Consider the following 15,161-nt stretch of genomic DNA (forward strand, 5'->3'; position numbering starts at 1 on the left):
ACAATCGGAGGAGACAGGAAAGTGATATCAACACTTTACAAAACATTACAAAGAGATGCACTACACCCCCTAGATAAATTGAAGACCCAATGGCAAGCCGACACTGAGGAACACATAGACGATTTACTATGGGGAAAAATCACAACACACGTCTATAAAGTCTCCAGAAACGCCTGTTTCAATCTGATTAATCTGTACATATTTCACAGAGCATACCTAAGCCCCATAAAAGTAGCATCAATGTATCATAATACAAACAGTGCATGCTCTCGGTGCACGGAACAAGAAGCCGACCTAATACATGTACTCTGGAAGTGCAGGGTAGTGAAACAATACTGGGAAGAGATATTAAACAACATTGCAACAGTATCGGGCAGAAGACTCCTGCCCACCCCAACAGTGACATTACTGGGGGGTTTTCCCAGACCCCACCTGAAAAAAATCACAAATAAATACATAGATCTAGCATTGATACTCGCAAAAAGGGAGATTACAATGCATTGGAAAAACCCAAGGGGCCCACAGACACCAAGGTGGAGAGACACACTAGTCAAATGGGCTGAGGCAGAGGGAGAGGTCCTGCACCAGGAAGTGGCAAAGGGGGCAGGGAGCGTGGATGGGACCCGGCGATGGGACCACCTGCTTGACCGCTTGAAAAACCCACAAAATGGCTCCAGGGAACAGAGTGCATCATCAGAAGAATCAGATGTAGCAGAGGAACAGCGCCAGTGACATATACATAGACTCAAAATGTGCGCCAAGAAGTTCTCCAAAAACATCTTGTTGTCAGCCCGTGACAGGTGTAACCGTGTGGAATGGTCGCCAGTCTGGGCCACCTGAACAGCTTGGCAATCTTTTTTTTTTATTATTGTTTTATTGTAAGCACTGCAAGATAGTACACAATCCAAGAGGGCCCAAGGTCCCAACATTTATAAACAATAATACATAATAAGTCAAAGTATATAGGCAACAAATGGTGCAATGGTACTATTGGACCTGGCTTTTTGACAGGGTCATCCCCAAACTTTTTGCCTTCCTCCTTCTCTTTTTCTGACCCCATTTTTGCTGGCTTCTAGACTCTGCGCACTTTACCATTGCTAACCAGCGCTAAAGTGCATATGCTCTCTCCCTTTTTAAACATGGTAACTTTGGATCATACCTGATTGGACTATTTAATTTACTTATAAGTCCCTAGTAATGTGCACTATATGTACCTAGGGCCTGTAGATTAAATGCTACTAGTGGGCCTGCAGCACTGGTTGTGCCACCCACTTAAGTAGCCCCCTTAACCGTGTCTCAGGCCTGCCATTGCAAGGCCTGTGTGTGCAGTTTCACTGCCACTTCGACTTGGCAATTAAAAGTACTTGCCAAGCCTAGAACTCCCCTTTTTCTACATATAAGTCACCCCTAATGTGTGCCCTAGGTAACCCCTAGAGCAGGGTGCTGTGTGGGTAAAAGGCAGGACATGCACCTGTGTAGTTATATGTCCTGATAGTGTAAAACTCCTAAATTCGTTTTTACACTACTGTGAGGACTGCTCTCTTCATAGGATAACATTGGGGCTGCCCTCATCATTGTTGAAGTGGCAGCTGCTGATCTGAAAGAAGCAGGAAGGTCATATTTAGTATGGCCAGAATGGTAATACAAAATCCTGCTGACTGGTGAAGTCGGATTTAATATTACTATTCTAGAAATGCCACTTTTAGAAAGTGAGCATTTCTTTGCACTTAAATCTTTCTGTGCCTTACAATCCACGTCTGGCTAGGCTTGGTTGACAGCTCCTTGGGCATTCACTCAGACACACACCCAAACACAGGGTACTCAGCCTCACTTGCATACATCTGCATTTTGAATGGGTCTTCCTGGGCTGGGAGGGTGGAGGGCCTGCTCTCACACAAAGGACTGCCACACCCCCTACTGGGACCCTGGCAGACAGGATTGAACTGAAAGGGGACCTGGTGCACTTCTTAGCCACTCTTTGAAGTCTCCCCCACTTCAAAGGCACATTTGGGTATAAAACAGGGCCTCTGCCCTACCTCATCAGACACTTGCTGGAGAAGAAACCTGAACCAGAAACTACATCCTGCCAAGAAGAACTGCCTGGCTGCTCAAAGGACTCACCTGTCTGCTTTCTACAAAGGACTGCTGCCTTGCTGTTGGCCTGCTGCCTTGCTGAACTCTTGTCTGGCTGTAAAAGTGCTCTCCAAGGGCTTGGATAGAGCTTGCCTCCTGTTCCCTGAAGTCTCAGGACCAAAAAGACTTCTCTTTTTCACTTGGACGCTTCGTGCGCTGAAATTTTCGACGCACAGCTTGTTCCGCGGCGAGAAAAATGCCACACACCGACGCTGATCGACGCGACGCCTTCGGGACGACCGGAACTTCGACGCACGGCCTCGCAAGGACAATGCCGCCCGACCTCCAGAGGAGAAATTGACGCAACGCCTGCCGTGAGAGCCAAACTTCGACGCCCAGCCCCGCAGAACGACGCACAGCCGGAAAACAAGCAGGAGAATCCACACACAGACCCGGGACCTCTGGTAATCCCCGCGACCCACAGAAAGAGACTGTCCGCACGCCGGAAAACGACGCACGACTTCCCCACGTGAAAAATAACGACGCAAGTCTGTGTGTGCTGGGCAGAAATCGACGCGCACACCAGTTTTTCACGTATCTCTTCTTCTGCGGCCCTTTGCCGAGATTATCCACTCCAAACCAGGTACTTTGTGCTTGAAAGAGACTTTGTTTGCTTTTTAAAGACTTAAGACACATTGGGGGTCATTCTGACCCCGGCGGTCAGAGACCGCCGGGGCCAGGGACGGCGGGAGCACCGCCAACACATCGGCGGTGCCCCGCAGGGCATTCTGACCGCGGCGGTTCGGCCGCGGTCAGATTCGGGAAACCGGCGGTCTCCCGCCGGATTCCCGCTGCCCAGCAGAATCCTCCATGGCGGCGGAGCGCGCTCCGCCGGCATGGGGATTCTGACACCCCCTACCGCCATCCTGTTCCTGGCGGGACTCCCGCCAGGAACAGGATGGCGGTAGGGGGTGCCGCGGGGCCCCTGGGGGCCCCTGAAGTGCCCATGCCAATGGCATGGGCACTGCAGGGGCCCCCGTAAGAGGGCCCCACAAAGTATTTCAGTGTCTGCTATGCAGACACTGAAATACGCGACGGGTGCCACTGCACCCGTCGCACCTTCCCACTAAGCCGGCTCAATTCTGAGCCGGCGTCCTCGTGGGAAGGCTGATTTGCCCTGGGCTGGCGGGCGGCCTTTTGGCGGCCGCCTGCCAGCCCAGGGCAAATCCCAAAATACCCTCAGCGGTCTTTCGACCGCGGAGCGGTATTTTGGTGGGGGAACTTCGGCGGGCGGCGGATCACCCCCTTTATATCACTTTTCAGTGATATCTTTACAAGTTCATATTGCATCTTTATTCCTTTTGACCTACAATTATCCTGATCAATATTATATATTTTTCTAAACACTGTGTGGTGTATTTTTGTGGTGCTATATTGTGGTATTGTATGATTTATTGCCCAAATACTTTACACATTGCCTTCTAAATTAAGCCTGACTGCTCGTGCCAAGCTACCAGAGGGTGGGCACAGGCTGATTTTGGATTGTGTGTGACTTACCCTGACTAGAGTGAGGGTTCTTGCTTGGACAGAGGGTAACCTGACTGCCAACCAAAAACCCAATTTCTAACATTGGTGTTCAGCGGTGAGGATAGGACTTGTATTTGTGCAGTGACATACAGTAGCTAAGTATTTCACTACCTACCCACAGTTGAAGGTTGTAAGGAAATGCCTCCTTGGCATGGTTACCCCCTGACATTTTGCCTTTGCTGATGCCAAATTATGATTTGAAAGTGTGCTGAGGCCTGCTAACCCGGCCCCAGCACCAGTGTTCTTTCCCTAACCTGTACTTTTGTTTCCACAATTGGCACACCCTGGCATCCAGATAAGACCCTTGTAACTGGTACCCCTGGTACCAAGGGCCCTGATGCCAGGGAAGGTCTCTAAGGGCTGCAGCATTTCTTATGCCACCCTGGGGACCCCTCACTCAGCACAGACACACTGCTTGCCAGCTTGTGTGTGCTAGTGGGGATAAAACGACTAAGTCGACATGGCACTCCCCTCAGGGTGCCATGCCAACCTCACACTGCCTATAGGTATAGATAAGTCACCCCTCTAGCAGGCCTTACAGCCCTAAGGCAGGGTGCACTATACCATAGGTGAGGGCATAAGTGCATGAGCACTATGCCCCTACAGTGTCTAAGCAAAACCTTAGACATTGTAAGTGCAGGGTAGCCATAAGAGTATATGGTCTGGGAGTCTGTCATGCACGAACTCCACAGCACCATAATGGCTACACTGAAAACTGTGAAGTTTGGTATCATACTTCTCAGTACAATAAATGCACACTGATGCCAGTGTACATTTTATTGTAACATACACCCCAGAGGGCACCTTAGAGGTGCCCCCTGAAACCTTAACCGACTACCAGTGTAGGCTGACTAGTTTTAGCAGCCTGACACACACCAGACATGTTGCTGGCCACATGGGGAGAGTGCCTTTGTAACTCTGTGGCTAGTAACAAAGCCTGTACTGGGTGGAGGTGCCTCTCACCTCCCCCTGCAGGAAGTGTAACACCTGGCGGTGAGCCTCAAAAGCTCACCCCCTTTGTTACAGCAACCCAGGGCACTCCAGCTAGTGGAGTTGCCCGCCCCCTCCGGCCATGGCCCCACTTTTGGCGGCAAGGCCGGAGGAGATAATGAGAAAAACAAGGAGGAGTCACTGGCCAGTCAGGACAGCCCCTAAGGTGTCCTGAGCTGAGGTGACTCTGACTTTTAGAAATCCTCCATCTTGCAGATGGAGGATTCACCCAATAGGGATAGGGATGTGCCCCCCTCCCCTCAGGGAGGAGGCACAAAGAGGGTGTAGCCACCCTCAGGGCTAGTAGCCATTGGCTACTAACCCCCCCAGACCTAAACACACCCCTAACTCGAGTATTTAGGGGCTCCCAGAATGCAGCAAGATAGATTCCTGCAACCTAAGACGAAGAAGGACTGCTGAGCTGAAAAACCTGCAGAGAAGACGGAGACACCAACTGCTTTGGCCCCAGCTCTACCGGCCTGTCTCCCCACTTCTAAAGACACTGCTCCAGCGACGCGTTACACAGGGTCCAGCAACCTCTGAAGCCTCAGAGGACTACCCTGCATCTAGAAGGACCAAGAACTCCCGAGGGCAGCGGCTCTGCTCCACAAAGACTGCAACTTTGCAACAAAGAAGCAACTTTGAAACAACACACGTTTCCTGCCGGAAGCGTGAGACTTGGCACTCTGCACCCGACGCCCCCGGCTCGACTTGTGGAGAACAAACACTACAGGGAGGACTCCCCGGCGACTTCGAGCCCATGAGTAGCCAGAGTTGACCCCCCTGAGCCCGCACAGCGACTCCTGCAGAGGGAATCCCGAGGCTCCCCCTGACCGCGACTGCCTGCTTCAAAGACCCGACGCCTGGTAAGGACACTGCACCCGCAGCCCCCAGGACCTGAAGGATCCGACCTCCAGTGCAGGAGCGACCCCCAGGTGGCCCTCTCCCTTGTCCAGGTGGTGGCTACCCCGAGGAGCCCCCCCCCCCCCTTGCCTGCCTGCATCGCTGAAGAGACCCCTTGGTCTCCCTTTGAATCCTACTGCGAACCCGACCCCTGTTTGCACACTGCACCCGGCCGCCCCCGTTCCGCTGATGGTGTACTTTTTGTGTTGACTGGTGTCCCCCCCGGTGCCCTACAAAACCCCCCTGGTCTGACCTCCGAAGACGCGGGTACTTACTTGCTGGCAGACTGGAACCGGGGCACCCCCTTCTCCATTGAAGCCTATGCGTTTTGGGCACCACTTTGACCTCTGCACCTGACCGGCCCTGAGCTGCTGGTGTGGTAACTTTGGGGTTGCCCTGAATCCCCAACGGTGGGCTACCTTGGACCCAACTTTGAACCCTGTAGGTGGTTTACTTACCTGCAAAACTAACAAACACCTACCTCCCCCAGGAACTGTTGAAAATTGCACTGTGTCTAGTTTTAAAATAGCTTATTGCCATTTGTGTGAGAACTGTATATGCTATTTTGCTAATTCAAAGTTCCTAATGTTCCTAAGTGAAATACCTTTCATTTAAAGTATTGTTTGTAAATCTTGAACCTGTGGTTCTTAAAATAAACTAAGAAAAGAAAATATATTTTTCTATATAAAAACCTATTGGCCTGGAATTGTCTTTGAGTGTGTGTTCCCCATTTATTGCCTGTGTGTGTACAACAAATGCTTAACACTACTCCTCTGATAAGCCTACTGCTCGACCACACTACCACAAAATAGAGCATTAGAATTATCTCTTTTTGCCACTATCTTACCTCTAAGGGGAACCCTTGGACTCTGTGCATGCTATTTCTTACTTTGAAATAGTATATACAGAGCCAACTTCCTACATTGGTGGATCAGCGGTGGGGTACAAGACTTTGCATTTGCTGGACTACTCAGCCAATACCTGATCACACAACTAAATTCTAAAAATTGTCATTAGAAACTGATTTTTGAAATTTGAGCTGTTTTTCTAAATTTTTAAAAGTCCTGCTAGGGCCTTGTGTTAGTCCCTGTTAGCATTTCTTTTAGAGTTTAAAAGTTTTTGTAAAAGTTTGAATTAAGTTCTAGAGATAGTTTTAGATTCTTAAAAAGTATTCCAACTTTTAGAAACATAGGTGGTCATTACAACCCTGGCGGACGGTGTTAAAGCTGCGGTAATACCGCAAACAGGCTGGTGGACAAAAAAATGGAATTACCACCCTGGCGGAAACCGCCAACAAAGACAGCCACTTCGCCCGCCAGGGCGGTACAGACAAACAGTGCGGTGGTCACCGCCAACAGACAGGCGGAAGACAATGTACCGCCCACACTATCACAACACACCAATCCGCCACCTTTTCCGGGGCGGATTCACCGTGGATAAAACACGGCGGAAACAGCTTTTGCAATGGGAAAACGCTCACCTCAACACATCCCACGAGGAACGAGGACTCCATGAACTACAAATCTTATCTGCCCTTGCATTCCTGCTCATCTACGACCAACAGCGACATAGGCGCAGAACATACCGGTGAGTACTGAACCTACGACATGGGGGAGTGGGGAGGCAAAAGTTACGGGGACACCCACCAAACACCCCCACCCCCACCCTCGCATATTACAACATACACACCAATGCAGTCACAAAAATCACAGTAACAACCCACAACCCCCCCCGGAAGAATGCAATGACAAAGCGAATAGCGCCCAAACTTTGTATTTAGCCAATATACAACTCATTAAAAAATATACGGATATATATCACAAAATATGTCAAAAATAAATATACAAAACAAGAAGTAGTGCAGATATTTACACAACAATGTCCGTGCACCAACAGTCCAAAAATGCATGGGCGACGCCCACAATAGATACCTGACCAAAATCCGAGAGAACACTGCCGGGGCATCAGATAGAAACACTACAGGCACCTCAGGGGGAAGGGAAGGGGGGGCACCTCAGCCACATGAATGCGAAGCCAGATCCACGACGGGGCTCCATGCCCATTGATGTATCCTGGGGAGTGCAAAGCCACAGTCTCTCAAGTGTCTACAGTGGGTGGGTTGCCCACTGTGCCATCCTGGGCAGTGCAAAGCCACAGTCTCTCAAGTCTCTACAGTGGGTGGATTGCCCACTGCCATATCCTGAGGAGTGCAAAGCCACAGTCTCTCAGGTAGATGCAGGTCTCCACTGGTTCTGGAGGGGGGCTGGTGCCCAGACTGGATGAGTCTCCCCGTGAAAGTACCTGTCCTGTCACTGTCCCAGCTGCACAGGGGAGAACGATGCCTGATGTGCCGGACTATTCATACCCACACGATCTTTGCCCTGTTCAGCGGTCTTCACCATGGCGTTCTTGGCCTTGTTCAGCGGTGCTTTGCCATGGCTGCCTATGGACTGTTCAGCGGTGCTTTGCCATGACTGCCTATGGACTGTTCAGCGGTGCTTTGCCATGGCGGTCTTTGCCCTATTCAGCGGTCTTCACCATGGCGGTCTTGGCCTTGTTCAGCGGTGCTTTGCCATGGCTGCCTATGGACTGTTCAGTGGTGCTTTGCCATGGCGGTCTTTGCCCTGTTCAGCGGTCTTCATCATGGCGGTCTTGGCCTTGTTCAGCGGTGCTTTGCCATGGCTGCCTATGGACTGTTCAGCGTGCTTTGCCATGGCGGTCTTTGCCCTGTTCAGCGGTCTTCACCATGGCGGTCTTGGCCTTGTTCAGCGGTGCTTTGCCATGGCTGCCTATGGACTGTTCAGCGGTAGCCTAAGATGGCGGTTCAGATACTGACATTGGTGTGTGGCATGACGTTCCATCATTGCCCAGCGGGGCTGTGAGATTCTGGACCCTCCTGGGCTGTGACTCCGGCAGTTGCGGTGGTCTCCTGACCAGTAACGATACTTGAGCCCTCCTGGGCTATGACTCTGGCGGTGGTCTCCTGACCAGTAACGAGGGTGCTGGCGGTTGTGTCTGGACCGCCGGAAATGATGGCGTACATCTCCGCCGTGACACTCACAACAGGTTGGGGAGACTTCCTCAGGACCTTCCCCACCTTCTTTTGAGTTACAGATGACTCACCAATCGCCTTGGATACCATTTCACTGTTTGTACCACCAGGAGTCTTGACATGGTCCTGTCGTCCAATCTCCAATTTCAGAGCCTTCACCGGGGGTGGGCTGACAGTGCCTTGGCTCCGGGTCCTACTGCCTGCCCTGGTGGACGGGGCACTCCAAAAACCTGGAACACGCACCACTGGTACTGGAGGCATTTTGGCTGAGGCGCTACGACGGGACTGATGAATTGGAGGGGGGGGGCAAAAAGGTCAATTTGACATAGGGACAGTTTCTGACGTACACTGGGATGGGTAGTTGGAGGGGCTCTGGGAGTGGAGGAAGAGGAGGTGGTTGTAGGAGGTGTCACTTTAGCTGTTTTGGGTGCAGGTACTGGAGGCTGTCGTGAGGTGGATGGATGTTGGGTGAGTGATTGCCGGCGTTTGTGTACTTTGGGAGGGGGCGTCACAGACACACTGGGAGAGGACACAGGGGACGTGTATATGGCAGTGGAGGTGGTGAGTGCAGGTGAGTGGCTTGTGGTGCTGGGTGTCCTGGTGCGAGTCCTAGTGCCTGTAGATGTGGTGCATGCTGGTGTGTGTGTAGACGAGACTGGGAGGGAGGAGGGAGATGAGGAGGAGGGGGACACAGTGGAGACAGTGGATGTTGCTGTGTCTGTATGGGTCTGATGCTTGTGTGAGTGCTTGTGGTGAGTGTGGTGCCTATGTTTGCTTGAGCTACTTTTGGGTGTTGACTTGTGTGCATGCTGGTCTGTAGGTGTGCTTGGGATGGGCTGGGGTACAGGGGATTGGGTCTGGGTGGAGGAAGTTGGAGGGGGGAGGCTGGACACAGGGACAATGGCTGGCATCAGTGCTGAGGCCAGAGATTGCAGGGTTCGCTGAAGGACAGCCTGACCAGAATTAATGCCTTCCAGGAATGCATTACCGTGTTTCAACTCTCGTTCTACACCCTGGATGGCATTCACAATGGTAGACTGCCCAACAGTGAGTGACCTGAGGAGGTCAATGGCCTCCTCACTGAGGGCAGCAGGGGTGACAGGGGCAGGGCCTGAGGTGCCTGGGGCGAAGGAGATTCCCACCCTCCTGGGTGAGCGGGCACGGGGCGAACGCTGAGGGGCTGCTGGGAGGGCGGTGCTGGTAGGGGAGGTGGCGGCTGTACCTGTAGAAGTGGGGCGCACAGATGGTGCCGCCACCACAGGGGAGCTCCCATCGGGGGACGAGTCCGTATCGCTGTTTGGTGATCCTGTGGCCGACGTGAAGCTCCCCTCGCCCTCCGTCCCACTGATGAAATCAGAGTCTGTGGTGTGGCCCTCCATGGCCATGTGGGATGCAGCTCCCTCGTGCTCCGGTGCCACTGTACCTCCGCCTGATGATGCTGATGTACAGAAGGACAGGGAGAGCAGAAAAAGGGTGGAGACAGAAGAAAGAGAGTTTTAGTGCATGGCATACCGCTACCGTTGGCGGACAAGACAAACGCAGCAGCCCCCTGCATTACGCCGTGCTCCTGCCCTCTGCACATGCAATTCCTGGGAAATGGCCTACATGGCAATGGTAGACATCTGCCCACATGGATGGCAAAGGGGCAACTATACATCAATTTGCCTTTTTTTTGAGCTGGGGTAGAGTGCCACATGGCCTACATAACGGAGGGGCCTTGCCTACCTAACTCGCCCTGGCCTAGGGACACCCACAGCCCACCACCCCCACCCAGACAGCTCCACAGCACGCAAAGTCCATTGCATGAGGTTGAACTCACCCCCTTGTGTCTGCTGTGATTTCCTTAAGCGCCCATCCAACTCCGGGTAGGCCACCACCAGGATCCGGAACATCAGGGGGGTCATGGTGCGATGGGCACCCCTCCCACGTTGGGAGGCCATCCCCAGCTGAGCCTCCGCCGTCTTCTTGCTGCAGCGGCGAATGTCCTCCCATCTCTTACGGCAGTGGGTGCCCTGTCTCTGGTGGGCCCCCAGGGTCCGGACCTCCTTGGCGATGGCATGCCAAATGTCCCTCTTCTGGTGGGCGCTGACCTGCATGACATGCACAAGGAAAGAGGAACAGTCATTACCTACTGCACCGTCGTTGTAATTGGCCCCCTCCCAACTCTATCCCTGTGGCCCATTCATCCCCATGCATGACTGTTCTATGTACTCTGCCCCCTTCCCTCATCCACCCAGCCCTCTCCACCCAGGCCTAGCCCATACAACGTGCTCCCTGTTTACTAACCTGTTGGTCTGGAGGACCGTAGAGCAGCGTGTACTGGGGGAGGACCCCATCCACAAGTTTCTCCAACTCCTGTGCAGTGAAGGCAGGGGCCCTTTCCCCAGATGCAGCAGCCATCGTCGCTTCCAGACCGAGGTCACAGCAGCACTAGCAGTGTAGGTCCTCTCCTGTCGAAGGTCAGGTATCTAGTGATTGAAAAGATAGAAAATGGTGGTGACGTCCGAAGGTGACGTCCGCGGCGGTGCGCATCATCACCGCCAGCGCACCTGTTCATTGGCTCCTGGGACCCATAGGGTCCAATGTTAACCAATGCAGGATTGCGCCGCGCTCTACGACCGCCTACCGCGACGGTGTGCAACGCCAGCGCAGTTACCCCACAATTCCATTGTCCCATTTTAGAGGTCAGGCAGCCGCCATTTCAGGGTCCCACATGGCTTAATTTACTACTGCGTCACACATACCGAGGCCTACACTCAAAACCTTTCCCGGATGGGTTAATTGTCTGGTGTAGTCTTGTGTATGACTGTGGGTACATACCTGGAGGAATGCTGACAGTTTTTCGCTGTTGTCCTTCTCAGGCACCGTCAGTTGGGACATATTGGAAGATGGCGGAAACCGCCGGTGTACCGACCGCTGGTGGACCTGTTGACAATGGAAGAGCGACATGTCATCGTGACCTACCGGTTTAACTGTGCCACAATCCGGGAACTATGTACCGAGTTGGAGTCTGACCTGATGTCACCAATCCGCCATCCGACTGGAATACCCCCTGACGTGCAGGTGCTGTCAGTGCTCCATTTCTTAGCAAGTGGGTCTTTTCAGACAACAGTGGCCATGGCATCAGGGATGTCCTAGCCTATGTTTTCCAACGTCTTGTCCAGAGTGTTGGCTGCCCTGCTGAAACACGTAAGGAGATACATCATTTTCCCTGAGGTGGCGGATTTGCCTACAGTGAAAGGTGACTTCTATGCCCTTGGACATATCCCCAACGTCATAGCTGCCATTGATGGGACCCATGTAGCTCTGGTCCCCCCGCAGGAATGAACAGGTGTACAGGAACCGGAAGAGTTATCATTCGATGAATGTCCAGATGGTCTGTTTGGCAGACCAGTACATCTCGCAGGTAAATGCAATGTTCCCTGGCTCAGTGCATGACGCCTACATCCTGCGGAATAGCAGCATCCCTGATATGATGGGTCAACTCCAGAGGCACCGTGTATGGCTATTGGGGGACTCTGGTTACCCCAACCTGTCCTGGCTACTGACCCCAGTGAGGAATCCCAGGACCAGGGCAGAGGAACGCTACAATGAGGCCCATGGGCGGACTAGGAGGGTAATCGAGCAGATCTTCGGCCTCCTGAAGGCCAGGTTCAGGTGCCTCCATATGACAGGTGGGTCCCTATTCTACTCACCGAGGAAGGTGTGCGACATCATCATCGCCTGCTCCATGCTCCATAACTTGGCATTGCGACGCCAGGTGCCTTTTCTGCAGGAGGATGATCCAGATGACGGTGTTGTTGCAGCGGGGGAGCCTGGTGAGCCTGTGGACAGTGATGAGGATGAAGCTGATGAAAATGAAAATTACAACAGGGAGTCAGTCATACAGCAATATTTTCAATGAGACACAGGTGAGTACAATTTCATGTTTCACATTATATTACATCTCACACGTCTACCTCTATCCTGTACCTACATTTCACTCCCTATTTGTTAACTGAGTTGTCCCCTTCCATTTCAGTTTCACTAATGTGTTGACCTACGTGGCAACAGCTTGCACCCTTGAAAGGCTTGTGATGTGTGACATAGGTATGTTGACCTTCCAATGGCTAACCTTTTTTAACACTGTAATTGACAATACAAAGTTCACAATCATTGACTGACTCCAATATTATTGAGGTTTCAAGGGTGTTTATTGAAGTGCATAAAAATGTAGGGGGGTTGTGAAATGGGGAGAGGTCATGGTGGAATACTGTCCATGGCAGAGTCCAGTCTATTAGTCTCACAGATACATTGCACATCTGGCCATTGGAAGTGGAGCTGGGGCAGTTCCAATCTGGACAGGGTAACAAAGTGGGACAGTGGGGGGACAATCAAGGTAGTCTTATTTCCTGGCGGGGGTCTTGCCATCTTGCTGTGTCCTGTTCCTGGATCTCAGGGCCCGCTTGTGTGGTGGTTGTCCGTCTGCAGGGGGTGGGGTGCTGGTGTGGTGGTCCTGTGGCCGGGCCTCCTGTCCACTAGCGCCGGCGGTGGGCAGTTCGTCATCCTGGCTAGTGTCAGGGGCCCCTTGGAGTGCCACGGTGTCCCTCAAAGTCTTTTGAATGTCCGTCAGCACCCCTACGATGGTGCCCAGGGCGGAGCCGATGGTCCTGAGCTCCTCCCTGAACCCCAAATACTGCTCCTCCTGCAGACGCAGGGTCTCCTGTAACTTGTCCAGGACCGTTGCCATCGTCTCCTGGGAGTGGTGGTATGCTCCCATGATGGAGGATAGGGCCTCGTGGAGAGTGGGTTCACTTGGCCTGTCCTCCCTCTGTCGCACATCAGCCCTCCCAGTTCCCCTGTGTTCCTGTGCCTCCGTCCCCTGGACCGTGTGCCCACTACCACTGCCCCCAGGTCCCTGTTGTTGTTGGGGTGGTGGGTTAGCCTGGGTGCCCTGTAGTGGTGGACACACCGCTGATTGACCTGTCCTGGGTAGAGAGGTATGGGTCCGCTGGGTGGGTGCTGTGCTGGTGTTCCCAGAGGGTGGCAGTTCGGTGTTGGGCTGTGGCTGGGCAAGGGGAACCGACTGTCCTGAGGCCCACGATGGTCCGGGCTGGTCATCAAGATCCAGTAGGGCAGAGCTGCTGTCGTCACTGTGGGCCTCTTCTGGGGGTGGAGTGGTGTTGTCTGGACCCTCTGGTGTGGTGACAGTCCTTCGGGTTCCTGCAGGGGAATGAGAACATGATTATTGCATGTGTGTGTTTCATGGTGTGCTATGGATGGATGTGCGTGAACCCCAGTGCAGGCATTCCTGTGTGGGGGCTTGTGTGGTGATGGTTGGGGGGTGTTGTGGGTCTGTGCAGTGGGCATGCTTTAGTGATGGGTGTCCATCCTTAGTTGTGTCATGCAGGTCTTGGGGTTGGGATGGGTGGTTGCTGTTATGGGTAGATTAGTGAGGAGTTAGGGTGATAGGGGAGGGTGTGAGTGTTGGGGTGTGTGATAGCATGCAGGTAGGGTGGGGGATATGATAGTGAAGATTAGACTTACCAGTGTCCGTTCCTCCGACGACTCCTCCGAGGCCCTCAGGATGCAAGATGGACAAGACTTTCTCCTCCCATGTTGTTAGTTGTGGGGGAGGAGGTGGGGGTCCGCCACCAGTCCGCTGTACTGCGATGTGGTGCCTGGATACCGTTGAACGCACCTTCCCCCGTAGGTCGTTCCACCTCTTCCTGATGTCCTCCCTATTTCTTGGGTGCTGTCCCACAGCGTTGACCCTGTCGACTATTCTTTGCCATAGCTCCATCTTCCTGGCTATGGATGTGTACTGTACCTGTGCGCCAAATAGCTGTGGCTCTACCCTGATGATTTCCTCCACCATGACCCGAGCTCCTCCTCGGAGAAGCGGGGGTGTCTTTGGCGTGACATGGGGTGGTGTGTGTGATGTGTGGGGTGGTGTATGTGTTGATGAGTGTGGTGGGTGTAGTGGTATGTGGTGTTTTGTGCGTGGATGTTGTGTGGGTGATGGTGTAGTGTGCCTCTTTGTGATGGAGGATTCCCCCGATAGGGATAGGGATGTGCCCCCCTCCCCTCAGGGAGGAGGCACAAAGAGGGTGTAGCCACCCTCAGGGCTAGTAGCCATTGGCTACTAACACCCCAGACCTAAAAAAAAAACTAAATAGAGTATTTAGGGGCTCCCAGAATGCAGCAAGATAGATTCCTGCAACCTAAGACGAAGAAGGACTGCTGAGCTGAAAAACTTGCAGAGAAGACGGAGACACCAACTACTTTGGCCCCAGCTCTACCAGCCTGTCTCCCCTCTTCTAAAGACACTGCTCCAGCGACGCGTTCCACAGGGTACAGCAACCTCTGAAGCCTCAGAGGACTACCCTGCATCTAGAAGGACCAAGAACTCCCGAGGGCAGCGGCTCTGCTCCACAAAGACTGCAACTTTGCAACAAAGAAGCAACTTTGAAACAACACACGTTTCCTGCCGGAAGCTTGAGACTTGGCACTCTGCACCCGAGGCCCCCGGCTCGACTTGTGGAGAACAAACACTACAGGGAGGACTCCCCGGTGA

Source organism: Pleurodeles waltl, chromosome 4_2 (genome assembly GCF_031143425.1).
Source record: "Pleurodeles waltl isolate 20211129_DDA chromosome 4_2, aPleWal1.hap1.20221129, whole genome shotgun sequence".
NCBI classification, from domain to species: domain Eukaryota; kingdom Metazoa; phylum Chordata; class Amphibia; order Caudata; family Salamandridae; genus Pleurodeles; species Pleurodeles waltl.